This window comes from Mauremys reevesii, linkage group 1 (assembly GCF_016161935.1).
Source record: "Mauremys reevesii isolate NIE-2019 linkage group 1, ASM1616193v1, whole genome shotgun sequence".
Taxonomy (NCBI): Eukaryota; Metazoa; Chordata; order Testudines; family Geoemydidae; genus Mauremys; species Mauremys reevesii.
Genome location: NC_052623.1, coordinates 312,280,846 through 312,305,339, shown reverse-complemented (window position 1 = coordinate 312,305,339; position 24,494 = coordinate 312,280,846). Strand labels below are relative to the sequence as shown.

The window sequence follows — 24,494 nt, the reverse complement described above, 5'->3', positions numbered from 1 at the left end:
GAATCTTATACTTAAGGATATGTGTTCAATTGTTTTTCCATGGTAATGCATGCATACTTTCCACCACCATGAACTTTACTTATTTGAGCAAGTGAAAGTAATTAGATTTTAAAATTATTGAGTTGTCAGTGGACCTTCTCCAAAACAGAGGAATATATACTGTACAAATTCTAAAACTAATGAAATATTAATCTGATGAATAACCCATTCTTCACATCTACAAAAGAAATTTAAGCAGGAATTACAGTATACTACCCATCTAATCAGTCAACTCAAAGACAGTGGGTAATTAAAAAAATGTTTTTGAATAAGTCTGGTGCCAGACGTAAAAACTTTATTTCTGGTAACGCACACACAATATATATTCTTTTAAAAAATAAGTTATCATCATAATTTTCAATGCACTTGTTATTAGAATTATTGCAACATGGCTTATTGAAGTCTGTGTAAAAATTAGATTGCAACAACTTAAACTCTCAGTAAAGGGCTATTGTCAGACCCTAGTGGTCTGAAATGGTCTTTAAGCAGATCGAAAGAGATTAATCTTCTCTAAACACCAAAGTAATTTTAATGTAAAAAATTATACAATGAACATTACATTAATTTCCAATGAGCCCAGAAGAATTACATATTCCATAGCTCTCAGGATTCATCACCAATAGTGGAGCTCAATTTTAACATTTATATTTTATATTTGGTATTAGAATTAAAACCTTGAATAGGTTTAAGAGAGTCATTTTGATCTAACAGGAATTAATTGTATACTTTTAATAATCTACTTGTTCTGAAACTATGATTATGTTATATATGCAGGTTAATTAGGCAAAGAAATTAAAATAGGCTTCTGCTGTATTAAAAAAAAATAAACCCACCCTACTTCCCAAGACTCTTTGTATACGATAGTCACTCTAGAGTATCATTTTTGTGAAGTATGTTAGAATCCCAAGAGGACTTTTCATTCCAAGCAGAGAGTTAAAAGTTGGATTCAGTTTGCATGATAACATATATCAGATACCAGCAATGCAATATTGGAACGCAAATTTTAAAAGACACAAAAGTGATCCATAGGTAGGACCTTCCTAATTACATTATTTTAATTGTACCAGGACTGAATGAGAATAACTAACACGTTAGACTATGATGATTTTACCAGTTTACTCACCCTAACTGTAACTGAGATGTACTTTTGGAGGCCAGGATATAGCTTGCTTTAATGTAAGTTAATCATAAATCGCATGCACAGATTGCCAAATTTCAGTGAAGTACAAACTATTGCCTTTATCCAATTCTGATTTCTTAAAAAACAAATTAATGGAGTGCAGATTCTATAATTGTATGTGCTACAGGAAAATAAAGCTGTTCTTTCTTTATCATCCGTAAGATATTTTATGGTTTCACAGATTTTATATCCTATTACCATCTTAAAATAAAAGCAAATCTCACCATTCTCAGCGTAATCAGTGTTCACCTGAACTTTCCTGACCTCATTGCTTAAAGCAGACATAGAAATTAGGGGTAGTGATTGTTTAATATTCTGCTTCTAAAATTTCAGTGTTCAGTGAAGGAAAACAAGTTAGGAAAGGGTAATAGAAATATTTTAGTAAAAAATCCAAGAAGACTGAGAGGTGTTTAGAGATCTTTTTAATTGCTCAATACAGGTAGCTTTACAGAAAAAAATATTTTAAACATCCAAAAATGTTGTTCTATCAACAAGTTCCATTTAAACTAGTAGAGTCATGAAAAATATCCAAGTAAAAACAAACAAATCCAACCATAACATTACTGGATCTTTATGTTAAAATATGAATAACAACTTCCAAGTAATCCAATAATGCTACATTTCAGTTTTAAGGGAATCACAACTGTGATTATAGTCTGTATTTCTTCTATGTGTATGTATAGGAATTTAAATAAAGTAACATAAGACATATTCTGGACTGTATATGTCTGTGCAATTAGAAATACAATACAAAAATCATTACAAAACTAGAACAAAAAATACATTCTCCCAATACTGTCATTATATCAACCACCAGTCAGCAAAACACCTTACAGATGCAATGAGAATCTCATCATTGTCATACGGCCCACAAAAACTCAGCCTACCTGATTACCTGAGCCCTCCCACAAATGCCTACTCAAATATGTGGGCTGTGCATTATGCCCTGAATGTCTGAGCTCTCGTCAACCCAGGAGATTGAGGAAATACAGTCCCCAAATCAATAAACCTTCATGGAGAATGCTCCTTCTCTTAAGAGTGCCAATTCAGGCACCTCTGCTTATCTCAACAATGGCAGTATTACATGGGGAAAAAAGTGATCTCTCACGTGAGACATCCCAAGGTCATTAAGGACTTTATAGGTCAAAAGCAACACCTTAAACTTCACAAGGAGGCCAGTTTAACAAGTAAGCTGCTACGTTCTGCACTAACTGTAGCCACTGACGGATTTAAGGTGTACCCCCAGGCACAGAGCCTGATGGTAGTCCAGAAGTTACACAGACATGGATCATACTAGCAAGGCCTGCACGCACTAGGAAAGGTCACAATTTCCTGACTAGATGCAAACGAGAAAAAAATCACTATTGCTGATTGGTCATTTAAAAGCAACCGTGAATATAACCAGACATCCAAACCGCAAACTTTATTAACAAAAAAATGGTCCAACACCCACCGTTGAGGGGGTGGTACAACCTCTACCTTATCCTTTGGTTATTTCACTAAACCTACCATAATTATTTCAGTCTTAATTGGACTGTCTCAGAAAGCTTACTCTCATCCATGCCCCTATTTAATTCAGATATAGGAAAAGGGACTCACCTACACTCTCTGGGTTGGATAGGTAGAGCTATAAATCTCTGCGTGCCATCAACATACTGAAAACACTTGAGCTCATATTTCCTCACCAGAGTTTAATTTACCAGGAAAATAATAATAAATCAATGCAGTGAGTGCTATCTGTGTACCATACTTTGGTCAGAGACCCGAAAAGAGAAGTTGACAGCAGTTAATACAAATTAGCTGTTAGAAAAGTCAGACAGTTGATAAGGGAAGCTAAAGGTATTGATGAAAAAACTGTGATTCAGACAAGAACTAATGCTCAAATTTTTAATAGTGAGAGTAATTAAGCATTGGAACCACCTACCTAGGGATGTAGAGGATTCTTCACCACTTGCAATCTTTAAAACGAGATTGGATATCTTCCTAAAAGACATGTGTTAGTTCAAACAGAACTTATGGGCTTGATGCAGAAACTATTGAATCGGGTTCTATGATGTGTTTTATGCAGGATCTCAGACTAGCTTTCCCAGCCTTGAAATGTATGAATCTATGAATGACAAGGATGAAAGGTATCAGAAGTACGCAAATACTCAGAGTTGTCTTGCCAATACTTATTTTATATTCTTTAACAAAATTGGAAGATTAAATATCAGTTTATAACTGAATAGAATGTCTGCTGCAAGAGGCTGATTTTTAAGTAGAGGCCACTACAATTTAAAGCAATTGGTCCTCTGACAATTTCCGCCAGCTAAAGACCTACTATTTCCTCTCCAGCCTTCTCTAGCCAAGGGTGGACAAGGATACAAAGTACAAACTGTAGGAAAACATTAACTCAACACATCCGGATCCTCTGTAAACAATAACAACTGAATCTCATGACATGATATTTGTTTCTTCAAGATATTGCTCAACTCCACTGATAGTTGTGTCCCAGTCTGATTAATTTTATTTTAAAAGCATCTAAAATTTTCCTTACAGCAACAGGGACTTGCAACCAAGTGATGAGAGCCCAGAGTAACTAGGCTACCTACCAGACAACAGATACTATGCTGATGAAGATCATTTGAAGTACCTAGACAGACAGATAAATCTGCTGATGAAGACTTTGCACTCTTAGGGTATGTCTACACTATGGGATTATTCCGATTTTACAGAAACCGATATTTGGAAACAGATTGTATAAAGTTGAGTGCACGCGGCCACACTAAGCACATTAATTCAGTGGTGTGCATCCATGTACCGAGGCTAGTGTCGACTTCTGGAGCATTGCACTGTGGGTAGCTATCCCATAGCTATCCCATAGTTCCCGCAGTCTCCCCCACCCATTGGAATTCTGGGTTGAGATCCCAATGCCTGATGGGGCCAAAAATTTGTCATGGGTCGTTATGGGTAAATGTCGTCAGTCAATCCTCCCTCCGTGAAAGCAACGGCAGACAATCATTTTGCGCCCTTTTCCCTGGATTGTCCAGGCAGACACCATAGCACAGCAACCATGAAGCCCGTTCAGCCTTTTTTCACTGTCACCATATATCTACTGGATGTTGCTAACAGACGCGGTACTACAGTGCTACACAGCAGCATCCCCTTGCCTTTGCAAGTTAGCAGAGACGGTTATCAGTCACACTGTACCATCTGCTGCTGTCATGGGTGCTCCTGGTCGGCCTTGGTGAGGTCGGTCGGGGGCGCTTGAACAAAAATGGGAATGACTCCCCAGGTCATTCCCTTCTTTAAGTTTTGTCTAATGGAGAGTCAGTCCTGCCTAGAATATCAGGCAAGCCTACTAAAGAACCAGAGAGACAAACGGCCGCTCTGGTCAGAGCCCCAGACATCCCACAGAAATGATGAGCTGCATGCCATTCTAGGGGGTGCCCCTGCAACAACGCCACCAGTTGCTTCCCTCCTCTCGGGCTACCGTGGCAGTTATCCCCCCATTTGTGTGATGAAGTAATAAAGAATGCATGAATAACAACACTGACTTTATTACCTCTGCAAGCAGAGATCAAAGGGGGGAGTGGAGGGCAGCCCCTAGCTGCTATGATATTCCAGGCAGGACTGAATCTCCATTAGACAAAGCTTAAAGAAGAGAATGACCTGGGAGTCATTTCCATTTATGTCCAGGCGCCCCCACCTGACCTCACCGAGGCTAGCCAGAAGCACTCACAGGATGACGATGATGGCTATCAGTCCTACTGTACTGTCTGCCGTCTGCAAGGCAAGGAAAGGGGATGCTGCTGTGTAGCACTGCAGCACCGTGTCTGCCAGCAGCATCCAGTAGACATACGGTGACACTGAAAAAAGGCGAGAAAGAATTTTTTTCCCTTTGCTTTCACAGGGAGGGGGGAGCGACAACATATACCTTGAACCACCTGCGACAATGTTTTTGACCCTTCAGGCTTTGGGAGCTCAGCCAAGAATTCAAATGGTTTTCGGAGAGTGTGGGAACTGTGGGATAGCTACAGTCGTCAGTCGACTCTCCCTCGATGAGCGTCCATTTCCTTCTTTGGCTTTCTGGTACGCTTGTCTCAGCTCCTTAAGTTTCATGCAGCACTGTGTTAAGTCCCTGTTGTGGCCTCTGTCCATCATGGCCTTGGAGATTTTTTCAACTGTTTTGGCATTTCGTCTATTGGAACGGAGTTCTGATAGAACAGATTCATCTCCCCATAGAGAGATCAGATTCAGTATCTCCCATACGGTCCATGCTGGAGCTCTTTTTTGATTCTGGGACTGCATGGTCACCTGTGCTGATCAGTGCTCCATGCTGGGTAAAAGTTCGTGGGGCTTTTCCTGTCTACCTGGCCAGTGCATCCAAGTTCAGATTGCTGTCCAGAGCGGTCACAATGGTGCACTGTGGGATAGCTCCCGGAGGCCAATACCATCGAATTGCAGCCACACTAACCCTAATTCAAAATGGCAACGTCAATTTCAGCGCTACTCCCCTCGTCGGGGTGGAGTACAGATATCGATATTAAGAGCCCTTTATATCGAAATAAAGGGCTTCGTTGTGTGGACGGGTGCAGGGTTAATTCGGTTTAACGCTGCTAAATTAGAAATAAACTCGTAGTGTAGACCAGGCCTTATACAAGCATTTCTTTGCTGCACACAGTAGTGACAAAAGAAATAATAATCAAAATATCTCGGGCACTCCCACATATTGTATTTTGGTCTAGATATGTGTGTGCCAGCAATGGTGGAGGAGAGGAAGAAGAAAGTTAATAATTTAAGACAAAAGAATGATTTATTAATAACATAAGTGCATTTTTCTATTTTTCCCTCTTGAGATGCTCTGCTCAGAGTAAATCTTGTAAATGGAAAATTCAACAGTACCCAACAGAATTCCTGGTTTCTCTACCCTTATGAATATGGATCCCTGTTCTCAGCAGATTAGTTTGTTGCAGCAGCTATGGGAGTATTAGATCGCACGGACTAGCCACTTACAACAGTAAGCCCGGTAGTGCTGGATTTGTATTGGCTGGTTTATGTGTGGCTGGGAGGCTGCATAGGCTATGAAGTCTTCTTTTGATTTCCTGTACCTGCTATTTGTTGTCAAAATTGCACCCAGAAGATTCACAAGAATCTGTGCCACCCTCTGTAAATATATACTTCTGTCACAACTTTGGGAGCAGTCATGCATAGATGAAGGTCTGTATGAAATGAAAAAGTAAAAAATGCAGGGAGGGGTGGGGGAAATCAGAAAATAGGGAGTATTAAAGGGTCATAAATTTCAGCAACAGGAGAATTTCACTACCTAGCTGAAGAATCAAGTGCTGGATATACTGCTATAAAAAGAAAAAATAATTGTTATGTAATTTAGCTTAACATTATCATGTGTACGGTAAGATGCTAGAGTATTATATGATTACGAAATGAAAATAACTTTACAAAAGTAAACCTTTTTCTACCAGGGGAGATTACATGGTGTGGTAAGCTGGCACACGTTTTCCCCATCTCTGGATATATTTGATTTCAAATATTGCCTGAGGTCACAAGCAAAAGTGAGACAGGTGGTCTCAGTCCAGTACCTATTTATCTACATAATAAATTCCCCAGTTCATGTGCACTATTCAACCCAATGAGCTCTGATCTATTCACAAATCCCAGAGAACAGAAATAGTAGAGGGTTTGCAGGTCATGAGTAGGATGGCCAGATTTTAAAATTCAGATGCCAAAACACCTTCTTTATTAATATTCTCCTCAATGTCTGAGTCTCCCTTTTTCTTGTCTGCCAAGTACCTCTCCTTCAAATCCTTCCTTAACACTCACTTCTTTCAGGAATTCTTTTAAGTTTGTCTCCCTAATAACCTCTCCAGACCACAAAAAACTTGTATTTTATCTTTTTAAAGTACTGTGTATAGTATGACCATGGCATAGACCTGATTTTAATAGCCACTTGAGTATGGGAGAGTTGGGCAGCTGAGAGAAGTCTTGTTCTGAAAGGTGCAGGAAAGAAATCATGTTGGAAGCATGTGTGACTGGAAGAGGTGAAAGATGGTTTGGCAGCTGTGGGGGTTCTCCTAAGGGTGTAGCATGTTTTTCTTTTGGCTTCCGCAGAGGTGGCAGATTTGAGACACAAACCACAAAAAAAATTGTTTTTTTGCGGGGGGGAGGGGTTGGTGAGTAAATATCACGGAGAACATGAAAAGATTTGTAAGAGAGGGACTGATAACTCCCGGATGTGTTTGTTAATGGAGGAGTGTGATTGGGGTTGGCTATTTTGGTGACTGCAGGTAGGTTTAGTAGCAGGGAGGGAGGACTGTAGTGGAATACATACTATTGTGAAAATCTCTGATAGTTCCTCCATTTCTCGAGCTTCCAACTTTCCTTCCCGCAATACATTGGCTGCCTAACGTCTGCCTTAAAGTCTCAGGACATATTTGAGAGGTTAAAATGAACCACATGCCTGTCTGCTAATTTAACTGTGTGCACACACTGACATTCAACGGAGTCACGGTATTATAAACCTGAAAACTCTCTATAATATGCAACACTGCACTGTGTGCCTGCAGGTACCAGAATATCTGGTCACCTCATTGAGGATGTGCATTGATAGAGCTAGATAGGGAAGCTTGTGTAACCCTGGCATGGCATGTCTATGATAGCCATTTTATATATAACCTCTGAAATGGTTAAATGTGACCATGTAACAGGATGGCTCGCCTCTTAACCCTGATTACTAAAGAAGCACACCTGGATTGGATCAGGTGATTCCACTATAAGTGGAGGCGGAAACTGCAGTAGAAAGGGGAAGGGTGAAGAGAGTTGCTGACATGGACAGAGAGAGGAAACCTGGTGGTAAGCTTTGGAAGAGAGACCCAGGGGAATGGCTATGTTTTTGTTGGCAACCAGGAGGCATGGGAGGCAGCCAGTGATACACCTTAAAATAAAAAAAATCCAACAGCTTTGTTATTGTTGGCTGAATATTGAATATTGTTGGCCGCAAATGAAACAGGTCAGATGGGTATTTTATTAAATATTAATGGACCTTGCTTCTCTTTCTTGTACTTCTACAAATTGCAGATCCAATGCTAATCACACACTAACATTTGATGTGAGGTTCCAACATTCATTCTGGTAATGAAATAAAATGTACTATAGAACAGTGCTGGAGCATACAGGCCCCACAGAGGAGTGGGGGTACGTGTTTTTTTTTTAAGTGTTGTTATTTTATTCACAAAGAGCATAAATGAAAAGTATTAAAAACCTTTACAAAAAAATTCAGAATTGTGGGTAATTTGGAATTATGTAATGCTGAAAGAGAACATGCATGATTACTTGTGATAATTACCTCCAACTATGCCCTGCTAATGGATCAAACCAATCCGTGCATAATGCACTGACTCTCTCTGCCTATCTCCAATAGGTACTGAGAGACTGTAACCTTAAATGCCAGCATAGAAATGGCTGTTAATTTTTAGTATATTTAATATACAGGAATTCACAGTCATAATGGATCTGCACAGAAGAATAAGATGAATACACCTGAGAATAGGAAAGTTGTGAAATACATAAAGTAAATGTGATCCTTAAAAGTATCTTTCTGGCACCCTGGCAGTGTCTTTCTCCAAGTCTTCTCTGTCTTCTGCAGCCTACAGGTCTATCTTAGGTGTGTAAATTCTCCTTTGCTCAAATTCCATTCTCCCTTTTAACTACACGCCCCCCGTTCTTCTCCTTTCCCTATGAGGACATGGGCAAAAGTAGTTTGCTCTTCTGTCAGGCCCCACAACACTGAGGTATTTAAAATATATCAGAGTGTACATATTGAACCTGAAGTGCAGTGGCATAGCCAACTCCACCATGCATTCTTATTTTTGCATAATGATTTTCCTCTCAGGGACTGCTTCCCCACCTGTGTGTTTACATTGAGTATTTGCCCCAAACCAAACCAATGCTCTGCTCTCTTAAATATTTAAGATCAAATTGCCATACAACTAGCTATAGCATCCTAATTGCTTTGGACCTAGGCAGAAAGCTATTGCAGTTCTAGGTAGCTCAAGACTAGAAACTGGATGAAATTCAAGGAACAACAGTTATTAACAGGATGGAAGAACTACGCCCCTCGTTGAGGTGGTTTTGTTTAGAGTGCTGGGAGAGCTCTCTCCCACCACTATGCCGCGACCACACAAGGCACTTTAAAGTGCTGCCGCAGAAGCGCTGCTATTAAATTCACTCCCTTGAGAGATAGGAAGGGCCACAGACCTCACTACTTGAAAAAATAAACGGAAAACTTAGTTATTCTACTTAGGTTATACATCAGAATCACCTCTCTCTCTCTCTCTCTCTCTCACACACACACACACACAAACACAAACACAGAAGCAAACAAAATTATGTAAACTAGTTAGTCTAATTCTCCTACTGTAAAGAAAGAAAGAGAACTATCTAGTTACTAGTATATTTATTTATTTATCAAATATTTAGGAGGCTCTCAGCTGCTATGATGATGGAGGTCACATAAATAGAAGTACTGGGATGGGTAAATTACATATTAGTACACAAAGTACACAAAATAGGTTAGATTAGAATAAATTAGAGAGATCTAGATAAATATATTTGGTACTCAAAAATTATCTTAGATTTGTCTTGAACTTTAACTGTTTACCGTGGCGAATTGTCTCCCTATAGAGATTTTTTTTAATCAATTATTATTTCAGAAAAGGTAACTGCAAATCTTAACTTTTAACATCAATAACTATTCCATGTTATTTAACATGAAAACAGTTGTTTTCTTTAGGTATTCAAACCCAGAGCCAGTGTCCTTTCAAAATAATCTGCACTGGCTATTGGAGTACTATTAGTCTGAAAACAAGGTAGGATTTTTTTCTGGAAGTATTAACAGTAAGTATTTTTAGGGTGTGGTTTTCACAGCTACTTGAATTCAATGGGATTTGTGGCTGCTCATCATCTCTGAAAATCAAGTAATTTCACTCCTTTTGGCTACAATCTGTCAGAAAGGTTTAAAGTAACCTAAAAAAAATCAATAAATGTTGATGTTTAAAAGTTATTGTATTTTGCTCAATTCTCTCTCTCTTTTTTTTTTAAAGAGGCAATAAAGTGAATCTCAGATTGGTATAAACAAAATATCACAACTATACTATTCCATCAGCTTCCAAATCCAAACCTCTGTCTTTCCAAGCAGCTACTGACAGCCATACTCCTATTGCCTCTCACTGTCTCTTTCTGATGACTTCCAGCATTCCACAACTTCAACTAAAGGCTCATCTACACAAGCGTCTTATTTTGGACTAACGGCCATTTTTTCAATTAAAGTGGGCTGTGTTCACATAACACAATTCTTCTTCCTAATTAACTGGCTAGTTAGTGCAAATTGGAAAAACCACTTCTGTTTTTTTGGATTTTATTGGTTTTTTTGAATGCGTTTGTGTGGGAAAAGGTTGTATGCATGCATCTATATTTTGAGTTAACTTTTCAATTCTCCCACTGGTATGTCACACTGCAGTGCTTCACACCAGAATTGACCCGTCTGTTTACCCATGCACTCTCTACTGCTTGGGGGTCACGATGGCCAGATGTTACCTCCCCATTTAAATGCTGGTGTGCAGCCAGAAGCATCCCATCTGCAATTACACACTCCTGGAGCATTATAACAATTATGCCTTGTGCATCCACACAGTGCCATGAACAGGTCATGGATTTCCTTGTGCTCTGGTGAGAAGGGACAGTGGAGTCCTCCTTCAACAGCAGCCACCATAATATGAAAATCTATAAACATTTAACTAAGCAAATGGCTGAGAGGGGTCAGTCCTGGGACAAGGCTCAATGCCACAGCAAAGGCACAGCGCTCCAGCAGAACTATAAAAAAGCCAAGGACAGAAACGGGACCTCTGGGAGTGCTCCAAGCTCCTGACTATACTATGAGGAGCTGAGTGGGATTTATGAAGAAGGCCATCACTGAATCCCAGTATATTCTGGATCTGGACAATGCTGAAGGCACCAAGGACAACCTCAACCAGGATACTGGTGTGGAGAAGATATCCTGTGAAAATCAGGATCTCTTCGCCGTGCAAGAGCATGAGTCAGACCCTGAAGAACAGGCAGCTCCTGAAACCCATGTCTAAACTCAGCATGATAGTTCCATGGAGGGAACCTCTGCCAATAAGTATTATGTGCTATATTACTATAAAACTGTATTGGTAGTTTCAACAAACTTTTGTTCTGGCTGTCCAGTGGATTCTGCCATTTTAGGTGGATGTGAGCTCAGCTTCTAGCCTCTTCTCTCCATAAGCTCAAAATGCCAACCATAGCAGAGAATTCCAGCTCTGCAAGAATTATTTCCATGATATTTTCATCTCCCTTGGCCATCTGCCACCCCAGCACCAACCCCCTGTGCTATCCCTCTCACTATGCAAACCTCCAAATCTTTCTAACCACACCTAGATTCCTAACCCCTGGAAACCACCAGCCGAATCCCACCCAAATGCCACTGCCTACCCCAGCCACCCAATGCACTGACAGCCTAGGATTAGAACAGTGTTCCTATATGAAGGAGAAGTAAGGTGAAACAATTCTTACCATCTCTAAGCTCTCCCCAGACTGGGAAGAGACTATTGAAATGTCATTCCAAATTTGAGGAAGAAGCAACATTGTATCATTGTTGCCATGGAGACATGAATCACTTCAATAACTATTTATTCTGTTTCTCAGCTTCCCCAGCTTCTGCACCTGACACCCGGCGGCCTTGAAGGACAGAACCATAATCAACAGTGGAACGCCTGACTACATTCTCTCTGGGGCAGGAAAAGGAAGACCAAAGGCGAAATGTTTGGGGACCTCATGATAACATCTCAGAAGAGAGATCAGACAACAGAGGAGTGGAGGGAAGTTCTCCTTGCAGAGACACAGAAGGACAGAGAACGTTCAAAGAGGGACAGGATGATGAAGACACCCCTCCTGGAGCTCACACAAATACCAACTGTCTTGATGCAGAACGTATTGATGCACTGTTCTGCCACTGCGCAACCACCTCCACCCCAGCTCAGTCCTCTCCTGCAGCCTCGAGAGAACAATGCATACTAAGAGCAGCAGCACCCTTCCCAAAGCTCAAACCATAGACATCTCCTTTCCCACCTGACACCACAGGATTCTGAAAAAAAGTGACTACCGGGAACCTCTTTCACCCCCATCACAAACAATGATTTCTTCCTGTGCCATTGCACATGCCAAGGCAAAAGCACTAGGAAAAAATCCCACATATGCCTGTGACCAGTGCAGCACCAACATGTGTGGACATAGTACTTTTTTGTCATGTGGTGCAGCTTTGCATTGTAATGTTGTAGAAGGTATGCAGTGTTTTGCATAATTTTGCATAGTTTGCATTGTTTTATGTTGGGGTTTGTGTTACAATGGATAAAAGTTTGCACAGTTTTGTTCAATACATGTTTTTATTGTTTGCGCTATTTGATGTTCTGTAAAGGTTATTTTTGACAAAAGTTTCACAAAGTTTCATAAAATATCACATATCCTATACACATAATAAAATGCCCTTTCCAAAAACCATAGTACAAAACATTTAAAAAGCAATATAAATTTCTATTTCACTAAATCCATACACACAGATTAATGAAACCCCACCCCAATGCATAATCCAATTGTATTTCAACATTTCTTCTCTTTGCCTCAAAAGAGGCGTCCAGGCATCCCTGATCCTATGGCTCAGACAATTTGCTGAAATTTGCACAGGAAGCCTTTCTGCCTGTTCATAGGGATCTGAAAGTCTCTAGACCTCTGTCTCCCACCCGTCAACGAGGCTGTCTCCCTTGCTCTCACAAATGTTATGCAAACACAACAAGCAGTTCTCATACGTGGCAGATATTGTTCAGCAGCCATCTCTTCCAAACACACTCCACTGTCATTCTACAGCTATTCAAGGTATAGTTGAACAGAACCTTTCTCCTGTCTAAGTGTCCAGGAAAAGGCTTCAAAAGCCAGGTAAACAGAGGGTAAACTGCAGAGAATCAGAACACCATTAATGTGCAGAGAGGTCCTGGGAGTGAAATTTCCATTTTTCATTAAATAAATTAGGTGTAAGTTTTGAAAGTCTCCTGTATCATGGGCCTTTCCAGACCCCTACATTAATATTAGTGAACCTGCTACAGTGATCAACCAGGCCTTCCAGCACCATGAAGATATACCCCTTTCTGTTTATAAACAAGGAGGCCTGTGGAGACGACAAAGAATAGACACATGGGTCCCATCAGTGGCCCCAATACAATTCACGAACCTCATCTGCACAAATCTATTAACCTCCTATGCACTGCCAATATTTATGACCCATGCCATAAGCACCTCCTTTATAGCAACGCACACATCCATGACAACAGCCCCAACAGTTGATGTACCAAACTGGTTAGCTACTGACTGGTAGCAAACAGGGGTGGTGAGCTTCTGGAGAGCAATGGCTTCTCCACACTGAAGACAGCTCTCATGTTGGTGTAATGGCACTGCAGCTCCCGAGTGAGTTTCAAGCAGATCTTGAAAGTAGCTTTTTGCATCCTGAAATTCTGCCTCCATTGCTGGTCAGCATCACTGTCCTTTCCTGAGTGCAGCTGCTCCAAAAAAGCTTTATCCACAATTAGTTGCTGATTTCATCCTCTTCCCCCTCCTGCTCTACTGAAAATGACTCAGCGGCACAGTGGCTGGCTTCCAAAGCCAAAGCCACCCAGATGCATGATTCCAAATACTGTGTTTTAACAAGTGCCTGGACCACAGCACTCAGCTGTGTTCCCCTCACGCTGGCTGACAGCAGTTGCAAAATGGCACTGACTCAAAAAAGACAGGAGTATCATGGGACACACAGAGAGGAATCACATGAATTTGCTGCTGTGACCTCAAATCCCTGACTTCCAGTAGCATGTGGCAGATGTCCCACAATGAGCTGTGAAAAAAATCCCAGAACGCACAGAGTCCAGTAGCAGGACAAAGCACCCTGGGATACATTTCCAGAATGCTGGATGTCTGTATCAAAAAAGGTCAGTGCCATGTATACACAATGATTCAGAGAGAAGTAAGCAAAAGCTGGCCATGCGGACACAATTATTTTGAAATAGTTATTCTGCAAGAGTTAGTCCACACAAACTTAATCTGCAAAAATCCCACTGTGTAGGCAAGCCCTAAATCTCTGCTTTTGTCCTCACTACCTCTGGGTCCATGCTGTGCCTACGTTACACTTCCCAGGATTCTTCTGTCACTTTATACTTACAGTCACCTCTTTTCATAAAAGAAAGCCTCAAGTTAAGTTACACTTGTCTCTGGAATTCTACTTCCCCCAAATCCTACAGTACACCCTTGTATATTGCATGGCTTTTCTGGTTAAAATCCAGAGCTGGCAGTTTCTTGCAAACTGGAAATCCCTGGAACAATTTCTTGACAAGCTAGTAGGTTGGATACTCAAAATTGCACTCTTTTTTTTGGTTGATCCATTTTATTTCAGTCTGTTTTAGTCCACCCATTTCTTAAAGGGGCAATGATAATTCTTCCTTGTTTTTAAAACTACCCAAAAAAGTCTCAAAAGTGCTATCCCTGCAAGTAAAAAATACTAGTAGGATTTTTGTTGTTTTTATAAATTCCTTAACATGGCACATCTTACATTTTGTTCTCATCACATCTGTACAGTGCAAAAATAGCCAAATTAAACAGGAACCTGAAAATGTCTCTTTGAACAATGGAAGCCAGAGAGTTGCTGCATGGTACAGCACAGTGTTTCAGAAAACACACTGACAAATCACTTAGTCCAGTATATAAAATATGTATTTGCAAAATATATACAGGTAGAAGATTCACCCAATTAATAAATCTTTTAAAACATAAAACACAAAATGCACGTTTAAAGTCAACATAATGTGAGGAAAACAAAATACATCAATTATAATTTTTATCAAACAAGATTTAGCTCCACGAGCAAGAAAGAAGTTGAGATACACAGTATTTCAGTCACAGACAGCTAACACATTCAATCTTCAATCTGCCTCCTGCTCCTTATTAATTATTATTATTATATTACACTAGTGCCTATAGACCCCAATTAGGATAAAGACCCCATTGTGCTAGGCACTGTACTCCACTGTGCTGGGTGCTGTACAAACACAGAATAAAAGAACATTCCCTAACTTCCATTCACAAACTTAGGGCTTGTCTATATGAACATTTAATTCACAGGACTCAATCTCACACTAGCCTACCTCAGACTATCTGTGTGGACCCTGCTGACGAGCATTAACAGTTTGAAAGCAAACTAGATTAAACACTAATGAACTGTTAATGCACCTAAGCAGAGTCCACATGGACAGTTAGTTTGTGGCAGGCTAACAAGGGGTCGATTCACACCCTAGTTTGCCACAAATTAAATGTGGACCAGGGTGATCCAGTTGATATAGTGTACTTGAATTTTCAGAAACCTTTTGACAAGATCCCACACCAAAGGTTCTTAAGCAAAGTAAGCAGTCATGAGATGAAAGGGAAGGCCCAGTCATTGAACAGTAACTGGTTAAAAGATAAAAAACAAAGGATAGGAATAAATGGTCAGTATTTTCAGTCAAGAGATATAAATAACAGAGTCTCCCAAGGATCTGAACTGGGAACAGTGCTGTTCAACATATTCATAAATGATCTGGAAAAAGAGGTAAACAGTGACGTGGCAAAGTCTCTAGATAATACAAAATGACCTGTGAAACTCATTGCCGGGGATGTCGTGATGGCAAAAAGTACAACTGGGTTCAAGAAAGAACTAGATAAGTTCATGGAGGATAGGTCAATCAATGTCTATTAGCCAGAGGATTAGGGACACAACCCAATGCTTATGCCCAAATAAATCTGTTAGTCTATAAGGTGCCACCGGACTCCTCATTGTTTTTGTGGATACAGACTAACATGGCTACCCCTCTGATACTTGACCCAATGCTCTTGGCATCTCTAAACATCTGACTGACAGAAGCTGGAACTGGACTACAGTGGATGGATCACTCAATAAATTGCCCTGTTCTGTTCATTCCCTGTGAAGCACACGGCAGCAGCCACTGTCAGAAGACAGGATACTGAGTTAGATGGACCATTGGTCTGACTCATTATGGCCATTCTTTTTTTCTCAGGGTCATGGACTAAACCAACTTGTTCAAAACATACCATTGTAAAGTGACAGCATTCACTCCACAGAATTTCATATCTGACAACAAAAAGGAATTAATAAAAATATAAGTCCCCTGTAGTAAGACAGCACATTCACAATGATAAGAAACATTCTACTTTTACCTTCAGAGACCACATTCAAGTCAATAAGAGCTGAATGTATATACAAATGTGTGTATGTGTATCTAGTAACAGAGAATGGAATTTGGTTCAAAGTATTTACTGCACATGACAAGGAAACATATACTGTCATTCACATCTCCTTAGGTATATAATTTAAGTGTTACATTATGATTTTTCTATACATTAATTACTGTTATACTGATTATCATCACTAATCTAATCAAAATATAATATTTAATAATAGAGGATAAGTATTTTAGAGATGCACTGAGAGTAGGATAACCAGACAGCAAGTGTGAAAAATTGGAACAGGGGGTGGAGGGTAATAGGAGCCTATGTAAGAAAAAGCCCCAAATATCGGGACTGTCCCTATAAAATCAGGACATCTGGTCACCCTAACTGAGAGTCTTATGCAAAGTGGGTTCTGCTACCAATAGGCACGTGATGTATCCCACTCAGAGATCATGTTTGCAGCCTGTCACATTAACACAGACAACACTTGACATTGGTATGTTATTCGTCTGTTTCACAAGTAACCTCCGTTATGAACAACATTGCTTCATAGCATACTTTCTTTGTCCTTTTATTCTATTTCTCAATCAAGGTGAAAGTTCCAGTCAGTCAAAGTTATGGAACAGAAGTTACCAAAGTATAGTCCATAAACCCAATATGGTATTCAGAATTCTAAAAAAAAGAGCTCACTCTTGTCTCAGCATTCAGTGTTGCCTCTTGATTCCTGTAGTCTCTGCAGGTTGCAATCTGTTATGCAGTTAGGGCAGCTGCAATCTGCTCAATTTTAAAACAAATTCAGTATTGTCCATAAACTGCCAACATGTCCCTCAGTTAGGTAAAGTATACATACTACATCTGTGAACTAATTCCACTGCAATAGTCATCAGAGGGATATTAATAATAGAGCTATGCACTGGTCTGCAATACATAGTTACCCATTTGTAAATGAACACATCACCAATTTTCATCAACAGGATTATCAGTCATGGTCCAAAAAACATTAAAAAGACACACTGAAGTGTTTTAGGGATGCATTTTGAATTGTAGTCCAATGGAAGATGTCCCCTGAATAAAACACACCTATTTTCAACACAATTCCACCATTATGATGCTGAGAAATTATGTTCAGACTAATTCATAAATAAAAGTAGTCCCTAATTTACATTAACAAAACAAAGTAATGTGTGAGCTCCTCTTGTTGGGTTACTTTCAGCCAAAGCTCTGTCCTCAGAGCTGCACACATTTTTTTAGCATCCTGGTAAGTAGGAATACAGGGAATAAAAGGTGTTCATGATGGCTAATGATATATGTGGTTAAAAAATTGCACAATATTGGAAGAAAAAATAGGACGGGAAAGAGGTTTCTTCAAATCTGCTAAATAAGTAGTGAAAACAATGAAGATAAAAATAACAAAACAGTAGACAATGTATTTTCAAATGAAAATAGCTCATTAAAACTACAATATGACTAACTCAGCATGTGATATTTTCTCCAGCATGTGTGAAACACTTATTTCAGATGTCTAGAATAAATGAATATTTCCTCAGTTGAATATGCTGCACAAATCCAAATGTGGTCATCCTTTGAAATCACACATGAGGTTTAATTAATGTGTAATTCACAATTAGGCAATTATTTTCTGATTTAGAAGCATAGCAAATAAGATTAACCTAGGATTTCAGATACAAATTAGTTGAATTAATGAACCCCACCCACATGCCACTATGCATCTATGTAAATTGTTATTTTTTTTCAGTTTGATTTTAAATTGGATATAAAACATGCAACCAAATTCACGAGTAAAGATCTAATGCAAAATTATTTAATACCTTTATGTTTCTTTTAAATGAATAAGGCAACTGAAATATATAACCAGTGTGTAAATTTGGAATACTTGTACTACCTGTCAAATAAAAAAAGCTTCTAAAATAAAATGAATACTGCTAACAAAATCGTATTAATCCATATTATGCCTATTAACAATATATACATTATGAAAACACTATTATAGTACAAAACTAAAGTATTCTTCTCAGAACACAATTATTGTATTTCTATGTACATTGTTTTGAGGGGAGTTTTGGATGCTTGCTTTTGAAAAACAGCCCCAGAATGGAAAATATTTTAGAACTACTGATACCTAGCTTGCTATTTAATTCCTCACAACTCTTGTCTGTTATTTCACTAATATTCTAGATTAAATTCCTTGGCCATCTTTTTAACTGTCCATCACATCAAATTCAAATGAATGTGAAAGATATTTTATATTACCATTATCTACCATTCTGACTTAACCTTTCTAGTCCTCAGGATGTGTGGCTTTAGTACAGTTTGAAAGCCAATTAGCTTGTAATTGGGAATTAACATACCTTGCTTAACTCTGAGGGGTGTGAAAGAAGTAGCTAGGCTGATCTACCCACCCCCACACACAGAGTAGATAGTGCTAGGTCAATGGAAGAATTCCCTCCTGTTGGCGTAGGTAGTGTCTACACTGAAGAGCTACAGCAGCGCAATTGCAGCACTGCAGTTGTGCCACTGTAATGTTTTCACAGTAGATGTACCCTGAGGCTGTATATCTCTTCTTGCTAAAATTACAATAGCACCGAGATATGTCAAACACAGAGCGCTAGGCACTGCATAATAGGAGAAGACACCAAGTAATTAAGGAATTTTCACAAGGTCTTACAGGATGTCTGTGGTAGAGCAGAAAATTGAACCTGGTGTAAAAAAAATTAAAGGACTAAGCTGCTTAGGCGCTCATTTAAAAAAGTGGTTTAGTCACTCAGGAGTCTAGGGGCAGGTCTGCACTAGAATTGCTACATGGGCACAGCTGCACTGATGCAGCTGTGATGGCTGTAGCGTGTCTGGTGAAGACACTCTATGCTGATGGGACAGTTCTCTCCTATTGGCATAATTACGTCACCTCTGCAAGAGGTGAAAGCTATGTCATCGGGAGAGCATCTAAAGCTGACCCAACGCTGGTGTGGACAGCGCTTAGATTGCTGTAACTTGCGTCACTCAGGGAGGTGGCTTTTTCACACCCCTAAGCAAGGTAAGATAGATTGACTTAAGTGGTAGTGTAGACCTGCTCTAGGTCCCTTCTGAAAATAGGACTTCAGTGCTTTTGAATTTTATTTTACCCCAGATCATCAGAGTCTAAGTCCAGAGCTTTTAACCACAACGTCATCTTTCCTTTTGCAAAGAACATTAAAATGGCTGTTAGCATCCTCACATTGTACATCTGATGTGTCTATCACCAAAGGCTATATGAAAGCAGCCAACATATCTGACATGCTCATGCATCTGGAGTCCATTCACAGTCAAAAAGACAATCCCATTAAGTAACAGCTGCTCTCTTATCATCACTCTCTTGCCTTAGATGCTCCCAATAATGCAAATGCACACTCTTTCCTATCCCAGCTAAGGAGAGGGAGAGTTTGTTGCAGCTTGTAAAACTACAACACAATAGAATAAATTGTGGGGAAACGGTTAATCCATCAGAGGCATGGCTACTTTCCAACTAAAGTACTTTTCTCTTGGATTCCCCTGCCTTCTTTGTTACATTCTTCCATTGTTAATGCTTTACTATGTAAATATCATAATTAAAACAGAAAATAGGGAATAAAGCTTTCAAGAACAATTTTTCATAACAGTAAAATATCAAGGTCCTGATCCAAAGTCCCAGGAAGTCAAAGACTCCCATCAGGTAGCCTTGAAGGTGAACTTTGCCTCATGTATTTGGCATGTTATAAAGCAGCAGAGTGTTTTAAAATTCCAATTTAATTATTAAAAAATACATATTTAAAAGAATAGCTCCAGTGTTTTCTTGACAAACAGTGTACAGGTATCAATAAAATAATATGTACCACAATTAAAAATAAATATTAATAAACAAATTGTTCTTATTTGTCCGTTGTCGTGGAGGCCTATGAGCTAATTTTTTTTAAAAGTTGTCATTTTGCTATTAGCTAATATTAAATCAGAAAGGAAGAGCTTGTTCTGCAATTTAAAACAATTTTCAGTGAAAGTTTCAAGATTTCTTTTAAACCAGGTAAGTACAGGTTTGTTTTAAATTAACCCGTATTTATCCTATTGCCAGACAGTGTCCATAGATAACCTGAGCACTCCATGCGTGAAGATGAGTACACCTTTAAGCCCTGTCCTTCTTCTTTGCTTCCTCAGATTAGGACACTCACACCAAATCATCCTCATCAAGGGTAGATGGAGCCTATGCCCTGAGGTCAGTTTGCGGGTTGAAAGACAGATGGGATCAAGTGCTAAGGAATGGTCGATGGAAGGCTAGCCTAGGGCATTACTTCCCAAGGGCCACTCACAACTTGGAAGTCATCTTCAGTGAAATCCTGAAGCTGCTAGAACCCAGATTGAATCAGGGTAGGAGAAAAACAGCAACAAAAACAGCTCCCTCCCTCCCACCTACCACTGTACTGCTTGACCTAACCTCTGCTCCAGGCCCCATCTTTGCTCTGCTCTCCCAATGACCCAACAACCCTTACCCAGGACCAGCCCCTCAACCCAAGGCAGACTATTTCCCAGAAACAAGCTCAACAACACTCAAAGTCCTAGCAACCCCCACCTACTATCCCAAAATTACTCATGATTACTTGCCACAACTCAAATGCCACACATGGAGGTAAAAACGATTGTGGGATATGGTGAGTCGCAGTATGATATTTTGACCATTTTTTTAGATTGCAGGCCTCAAAAGGTTGTGAACCATGCTTCTAAGAGAAAAGAGGATCAGAAATCACATTCTAAATGAAGGATGCATCACATTCTAAATGAAGGATGCAATCTATCTTCATCACAAATTCCCAGCATCTTTTAGCAATACAATAAAGGTATACAAATTGAAGTAAAATGAAACCTCATTTACTTGAGCATTTTAAAGTATATATGGTTCCACCTCCTGGATGTCATTGCAAAGTGAGGTATTTTCTGTCTTAAATTCTTCCTTCCGTCCTTTTAGCAAGAAAATGGAAGACAGCTTTACCTTTTACTCTTAACTCAGTGTTAACTTAAAAAAAAAGATGACAATGAATGTCTATTATTTTTAATAGAAGTCTATTTTGTTATAAAATACTGAGTTTCCCCAGACCACAAAAGGTCTTGAAAAAAAGTTTTCTGTAATCAAATTAATTTTCAAAGTTTATGACTGCACATTTGTATTTCCTGGTGTCGAGTTTTTTAATGACCTTTTTTTTTTGTTTTAACTGCAATATTTATTTATATACAATATTTAAAACAATAAAATAATTAGGGAAAATGAATATCAGAAAAGGGTAGGAAATAAACAGTATTCATAACCAAAAATATTAAATATTTTATCACAGTGTTAAAAAAAACCTTTAAAATCCATTACCTGCATTTAAACATTTAACAAATATTTGCTTTAGATTTTAAAGCCTTTTTCTTTCTCTCTTCTTCTCATCTTTTATTTTATTTATTTTATTTTATTTATTTATTTAGATAAGTTTGGAGGTTTTCATTTCTCACATTTTTTCTGATGGTCAGATTTCTAAATATTGTGTTATGTACTTTTATTTACATAAATATTGTACTTTGTCATATAGTTTGTTCATAGTACAATATGTTAATCTTTGTCATTTTTCTATTCCCATAACGTTTCATTGTGGGATAAAGATTTACATAGGAAAAATAGAGTAAATTAAAACAGCACTAACGGTGAAACTCATTGAAGTTAATGCCAAAATTCCAACTGATTTCAATGAACAAAGATTTCAGCATCGCTATGCAGAGTCATCCTTTTTTGGGGAGGCGGTGTCATCTATAATCATGCTTCCATTACTATCATCTCATTTTAACTCCATTGACTCACAGTCTTTGTTAGCTTCCTTCTTAGTTCTGATCAATGCTTTTCTACTTCCCTAACTGTAACATGTAAAAAGCAAGAACAAAACATATATTTTTAAATGTCAGAAATTCCTAATTACTTTGCTGCCTCCTTGGGCATTAGTTTGCTAGTCCAATTACATTGTGCTGAGTCATCTCTAAGCAACTAAGAAAGCACTCCACATGGAGCAGTACAGGTTATGAAAAGTGCAGCCAATGTGAACTAAATCTGGAAAAGAAAGTACAAACAAAAGGACTAAAACATAGGGTGAAATCCTGGATCCATTGAAATCAATGGCAAAATTCCCACTGACTTCAGTGCAGCCAAAATTTTTACCTGTAGTTTAAAACACAAAACACAATTTTACTTTTGTAAAAAGAGGTTAGAAAGGAGGGTTGAAGTGCTGACAACCCCTCATAACTATCACAAAACTCATAGTATTTGATATTTTTCTTAGAGCACCAGCTGCTGCGATGAAGAGATTGCATGAAAATCTCAGCTTTCATTTAAAAAAAAAAAAAGGAAGTTTCCAGCCCTCACTCTTGCAGAAAGCTTGAATGCATGCTGCCAGTACACCCTAAAGGCTCAGAAACTAAAAGACAAATAGAAAGAACACAACACGTATCCTTTTAAAACTTCATCATATTTAAGCCAATCTCATGATTTTTGGGGGGCTGACTCTGATTTCATGAGTTTGGCTAAATACCATGAAAATCACACACACACACACACACACACAACTTATTTTTTATGAGTTCAGCACATTAGGTTTATTTTTTTTTAATTCAAATGCATTGCTATAGCATTCTTATGTTTTACATCTGAACATCATTTGGGATAGAATCAAGTCTCAATCATAGTTTCCGTAACAGTGCTGGAAAACAGTTTTGCTCCATCTCCAGCAGTTATGCCATTTTTAATAGTAGCTCAGAGAGACGTGTTGTTGAGAACTACTGTCAACATTTGTCAATTTTCTAGTCTTCTCAGATCTTCTCTCTAGACGTGGGGGGATAAGTCATTGTGAATAATGTATCTAACCCATTGAGTACTCTTTTTTATGCATCATCCACAAAAAATGTTCTGATTTTTAGAATTTTTTCACTGTTTACAATTGTTCATCTAAACAAATTTTGGACTACAACTTGGTCATGAACTGGCTGCTGTGATTTTTTTTGCTATTTGTCATCTAAATCACACTATAAATTATGTTCCCTGCCTGAATGACCTAGACTTTACAAATTTGAGTCTCTTTTTTCTGTTAAACAATTATCCATCAACAGGTTGCAATTTTTATTAATTGCTTGTTATTTGTACTTTCTTGAGAAAACCTGTGTGAATAATTAAAAACAATACTTACTTTTCAAAATTATTTTTATTTGCAAAATCTCACAACTTTCTCCCCCTAATGTTTGTGAATAAAGGGGCTTACTACCATTAAAAAAGATCCGTGAATTTTATTCATAAGAACATTCACGTACTTCTTTTTCCCTCTGTGTGTGCCTACATCAACTCATGAGAGAGAGAGAGAGAGAGAGAGAGACAGACAGACAGACACAGACCTTGGTAGGACTGATCTTAAAAACGGAATTTACATTCATTGTAAATTATTGTCCTGGTTCCATATGTAATTTGGTATAGGAAAAGCTTATCTCCTGAAAACTTCTAGACCAGATTATGTGTGTATATTCCTATTACACACCCTCATGTGAAAGTAAAAGGTTTTTCCTTTTTTGTTTTTCCTGTAGGGAGTCATACTAATTAAATTATCTTATACTATAATTATTTAAAGTACACAGAAAATTATGTTTATTGAGAGAGCTAGTTGAATACACCCCAAAACTAAAATGAATGTGATGAAAAAGAGCAACTTTTGCCATTTAAATGTGTTTGATATAGTATTCAATCATCTCCATTTGTTGTATATGCTGTTATCTCACAGAAGGAAAACAAAAAATAAAATGTTCATACATCATAAAGTTGTGTTAAATAGCATGACTGGCTGTTTCTTGATTTAGTATGTACACAACTAATTCAACCCTCTTCACTTGATCTCCCAAAATGGGAAAACAAAAT

General features: G+C 38.6%; 1 protein-coding gene and 1 long non-coding RNA gene across 2 annotated transcripts in view; one reads left to right on the top strand and one right to left on the bottom strand.

The window, feature by feature from the left end:
• The window catches only part of FOXP2 (forkhead box P2), a 319,636-nt gene extending 316,461 nt beyond the window's left edge, over window positions 1–3,175 (bottom strand). Inside the window, exon 1 of the mRNA XM_039508029.1 lies at window positions 3,144–3,175. The gene's annotated coding sequence lies outside the window, so the exon portion shown is untranslated. The remainder of the gene's footprint in view (window positions 1–3,143) is intronic.
• A 588-nt stretch (window positions 3,176–3,763) lies between these two features.
• Window positions 3,764–12,632, top strand: LOC120387380. Its single transcript, XR_005590141.1, has 3 exons — window positions 3,764–3,897; window positions 10,318–11,393; window positions 11,939–12,632. It is a non-coding gene; the product is annotated as an uncharacterized LOC120387380 (long non-coding RNA).
• Window positions 12,633–24,494: the final 11,862 nt, after the last annotated feature.